Source organism: Eptatretus burgeri, chromosome 1 (genome assembly GCF_056783735.1).
Source record: "Eptatretus burgeri isolate ZD-2024b chromosome 1, Ebu_testis_v1, whole genome shotgun sequence".
Lineage (NCBI taxonomy): Eukaryota > Metazoa > Chordata > Myxini > Myxiniformes > Myxinidae > Eptatretus > Eptatretus burgeri.
Window position 1 is genome coordinate 73313995 of NC_140961.1, and position 5320 is coordinate 73319314.

The 5320-nt window shown below is 38.1% G+C and overlaps 1 pseudogene; it reads left to right on the top strand.

Annotated features, from left to right (window-relative positions):
* The first annotated feature begins 4052 nt into the window (after positions 1 to 4052).
* Positions 4053 to 4791, top strand: LOC147034743 (uncharacterized; annotated as a pseudogene).
* The last annotated feature ends 529 nt before the right edge of the window (positions 4792 to 5320 follow it).

Consider the following 5320-nt stretch of genomic DNA (forward strand, 5'->3'; position numbering starts at 1 on the left):
GCTTTTATCAGACAAGGTCAGAGGTCAAGTTGATGATTTCGTAAGTACCAGTCTATGACTGCTTGTTTGTTTGTCTGTTTGATTGTTTGTTTGTGTGCAGGATATCTCAAAAAGTTGTGGACAGATCCAGACGAAATTGTGTGGACATGTTGGATGTGTGACAAGGAAGAATTGATTCGATTTTGGTGAAGATTCGAGCCCAGATCCGGATCTGATGATGTTTTTTAAAGTGATTCTTCACCATTGAGAGATAGGGCCAAAAACGATACAAAGCACGATATCTTAAGAATGTATTGGGCCCGATATGTTTTTGTGGATCAGGCATTGCGTGGCAGAGATATGTACTCTACCGAGTGCCCTTCTAGGAAGTTGTGTTTCTGATCCCATCTCCCTCCACGCACATTTCTGTTTTGTGTTCCATTGCTGTTTCATCCCCAGTTTGTCCCTTCTTCATGCTGTGTTGGCACTTTTCTCCCCTTACCCGGGTGCCGAGGAGGGTGAAGTGGACACCCTCGGCTGTAAAATGGTGCTGCCATTATTTTTCATTAATATGGACCCGAACAAACACTTCTAGGGTGGCCACCCCTCTCGGAAATCCACACGAATGTGTGCAACTGGACCAAAAGTGTGCAACCCATTAAGTACATTTTGTGACATTCTAAGACAATAAACCTGTTTCTTAAGCTTGTACACATGAAAATGTTATATTTTATTGGAGCTGTTTAGAACATGAAATAAGTACTGAAAAAAAAACTTATAAGGTATTACAAAAATGGTATTTCCTTGTACTTCCAAAAGGATTATCAGGTTTTTTTGTGTACATTGCCGATGCTGGTATAAGAGCTAACACACAGAACGTATAATCAATGGAGCAGGAGACGAGAGGCATACATAATTCAAATAATGTTCTGACAAGTTTAGGAATGGACATATATTCTGCACTCGCAAATAGAATATTTTTCCCCATATCATCGCTCTATATGGAATACTACCCTACTCCATGATAAATGAAACAAAAGGACATGCAAATATTTACAAAGGACAAGGACACGGTGCAGACTTATACCGATGTAAAAAAACTTCTACAATCTTAAACTTTACACAACCCAAAACAGGCGCAATCAGAAACATACCCTGAGGAAAGTTAGAGAGCAAGAGGCAGAAAGAGAAAGTATGAGGTGTTGGCGACCTCTATTGTACCTGGAGTGGCCGATGGGCCCATGCTTGCCAGTCTCTTCTGAGGGGGGAGGAGGGAAGAAAACTGGGGGTGTCTCGAGTGCATGATTTGAGGAGGTGCAATGGAACGCAAATGAGGTGCAGAGAAGGAAAAATGGGAAGAGGTGTTTCTTTGTGGGGTCGCTCTGATTGCTCTTTTGCATCCTCAGCAGACGAGACAGAAGAGAAGAGACAGACCGTGTGAGAAGATAGCCTACTGATGAAGTGTGAGAAAGTCTAAGTGTAACTGTTAATGGTCTGATAACTGTGATCGGTCTGGCACTTGATTTGCTTGCCTACCCAGCCCTCTGCTCCACCTGATCAACTCCGCCTTCTGCCCCGTACTGCCGATCAAGCCAGAAGTGTCTCTCTCCCAGAACTCTCCAATGCCAAGAACAAAACAGAACTACTTTGTAGGTTATTTTATATAGTCCATAAGCCAGACCAGATGTGACTACCAAATTGAGGGACTAAAAGCCACTATGCTTTTCAGTTACCTTGATGTCTGTAGAGTATGGAATCATGTGATGGACGCTTCTCATGCCCAGCTAAATGGTATTTTGGCGGCCATCTTAAAAAATGGCCACCACTTTTCAATGACCTTGATACATGTCAGTAAATTGGGCCATATCTCCACAATGGCTTAACATAAACACATGATGTCACATTCATATGATTCAGTATAAAATTCTGCATCTTTTGGTGTGTATTTTGTTCAGTAATGTTAATTACCTTTTTATTTATGAACACAAATGTTGTGAAAAAGTGGCATTTTGTAACATTTTTTTCCATATTTGTTTACCTAAAATCACCATAAATATCAAAGTTTACTTATTTCAAGGTATTTATGCATGACTTGGTTATTTGACATTAATATTAGTGATGTAGAGTCCTAATCATAGCACTCTTTCAAATCATATAGCAAGGAATTGAAACATATACATGACAGTCAAATCTCGCATGAGTTGTCTTTTTCGTCCAGTATTATCACTGTAACATTGTAATCTCAGTTCAGGGGAGCTATATAATTCATTAACAACTAGAACGGGCACTCGGTAGAGTGTATACCTTCGCCGCCGCTACTTTTTTCCGGGCACATTTGAAAAACGTCATTTAAAAACGTCCATGACGTCACAACCATCAGTCCGATGGACGTCAAATTTGGTGTTAGATGTCATTGAGGGCAGTCCAACAAAATGGAATGATAAACACTGAAAAAAATCGAAAGTTTAAAAATGACGTCATCTTGTGACGTCATTTTGACGCACTTCCAATGATGTCACTACCAATCGCGGACTACCATCCTGAAAGCTCTTATTTCATGGAACATTTTAACGTTGGTTTCATGTCAATAGCTCTCTTAGATCTGAAGTTATGCCTACAAGTATATTTTGACCTTGAGTGTGACCTTGACCTTGACCATAGAGTTAATTTGCAAAACCTGTTCATAAATAAGCAGATATTTTGGTACTGATCATAATGCTTGGATTTGGGAGAATTTCCTTTACAAATTATATCGATATTTGAATATAAAATATCAGGACATTTTAGCCACAATTGAAAAACGTTATGTTCAAACGTCAATGACGTCATAACGGTCAGTCCGAACGACGTCAAATTTGGTGTGTGACGTCCTTAAGGTAAGTCCTACAAAACGGTATGATCAAAACTGATGAGGTCGAAAATTGAAAATTTAGGTCATCTTGTGACGTCATTTTGACGCACTTCTGATGATGTCACGTCAAATCTGACACAACGTACCCGAAAGGTATTTCGTCATGGAACAATATGGCATTCGTTGCATGTCGATAGCTGTCTTATGAAGGAAGTTATGCTCAAAAGTTTGTTTTTGACCTTTTCATGACCTTGACCTTGACCTTTGACTCGATCACTCCCAAAATCGAATCAAATCGTCCTTGGATAATCACGAATCATCCCATCAATTTTCATGCAATTCGGTTTAATACTTTCTGAGTTATGCGAATAACAAACAACCACACATATTCACAAATAAATAAATACACAGCGACCAAAACATAACCTTTCGCAAAATGCGAAGGTAACTATTCAGTAGGGTTTTTCTAATATTTTGACTTGCTTTCAATTAAATTAATTAAATTGTTTTGATCAATTATTTTTTCATATTATTTTGCATTTTTAATACTTTTCTTAACAGTTTTATAGGGTCAATTTTATTTTCAATATGTTAACCCATGGATTAGGCTGCTTTCATATTTAATTAATAGATAAATGTGTTAAAGTAATCAAAAAAAAATTATATTTGATCTGGTCCCCTCATCACTGTAACCTTTGAGATAGTCATTCAGTGAAGCTGTGCTAAAAATAGAAATGATGACAGCATGTAACCAACTAACAGAATTTAGGTCACAGAAGTGAGGCAGCCAAATGGGGTGTGTGAGATGTTTCAAGATGAGCTAACAACTGAAATGTAAATATTACACAGTACAACCCCTTTAGTGCACTTGTTGGGAGCCAAAAGTGCCAACCATGAGTTAAGTAAATAAAACCGTGTACTAAATTTGCAGAAATACATGTGTATACAGGCTACATGATTTGTGCTATTTCAAATGATTGTGGTATTTATAATATTACCAGATATAAACAACAAAATATATTTCATTATCATTGTTAAAACTGCTGTTTCATCCAAATATTGTCATATGTGTCCTGTTTTTTTAAATATTTGGGATCCAAGCAAAAACCCCTGGAAGGACCTCTAAAATAACATAGCATTGTTGATAAAACATATGATTGCAGCTTCTGGAACTGATTTATTTTTAATATTTCAGAAACCTGTTGCCACTTACCATATCAGCATGGCAGAAAATGAAGTTGAGCCGAAACGTTTGAAAACAGAGAGCAGTACATGCATTATATGTGGGGGAAAATCTCCACTTTGATTTATCATCCCCCAGAGATGAAGAATCATGGAAAACCCTGTGCCAAGCTGTTGAGATTCAACATTTTCAGCCAATTATCCATACTGCTGAAAACAATGAAACCAACTTTTCTAATATTAAATATCACAGGGATTGCAGATCCAATTTCACCCATAAAAATAAACTTTTAATTGTGAAGAAACAAGAGTACATAAATGAACAAGACTCTTTGAGGACGTGACATTCAACAAGGCAAGCATCGAGTACACAATCAAGAGTATACGATACGATATGCATCTTTTGCCAAAGCAAGAGCAAATACATTAAAGGAACTAATAGTCGGGAACCATTGAAGCCAGCAGTTGAGCTAAGGGCTGACAAAACCATTCGTGATATTGCAACTGAACTTCAGGATGACAGAATTTTATCTATTACTGCTTGAGATATTGTTGCTACTGAAGCACATTATCACAAAACATGTTACAGGAATTATACGAGGGGACAAACTGAAAGAATCTCTTCTGAATGCAGTGGTGCAGACAATCCTTACCAAAAACAGGAGAGGGCTGCATTTAACAAGGTGTGTGAATATATCCGTACAGATGTCTTCTCAAACCCTCGTATTGTTGCACTGTCTGATCTCACTGCCAAAGTTGTAATACTTCATGGAAAGTAATGGGTTTGAAGTTTACAGAGGCAACCAAAAATCACATGCGACGCAATCTCTATGCAGAGTTTGGAGATTCTTTGCATTTCTTTACAGTTTCCCACAGACTATATACAAGGCCAGACAACTTGACAGTAGACTCCATTGCAGTTGACTTTGTTCCGTTAAAGGAAGAATATGACATTCTTGTGAAGCAGCAAGATCTAAAATCTATGATAACTCAAGTAGCCCAGCTTTTACATGAACAAGTAAAATGTGGAATCAAAGAGCAGCCTTGGCCCCATGACCCTCGGGAACTTAATATCACATACATATCCTTCCCTGATCGTCTTGTGCAGTTCCTGAATCTCTTACTTAATGGTAAGAATGCAGCATTATTCCGTAATTAGAGGCTTTCATGGTCCATTGCCCAATACATTGTCACAGCTGTATCAGCAGGCAAAGTAATCACCTCAAAGCATATTTTGATTTCATGGGTTATAAAGACTCTGACAGGAAATGTGGAACTGATCAAATTCATGAACCGGCTGAGACATGC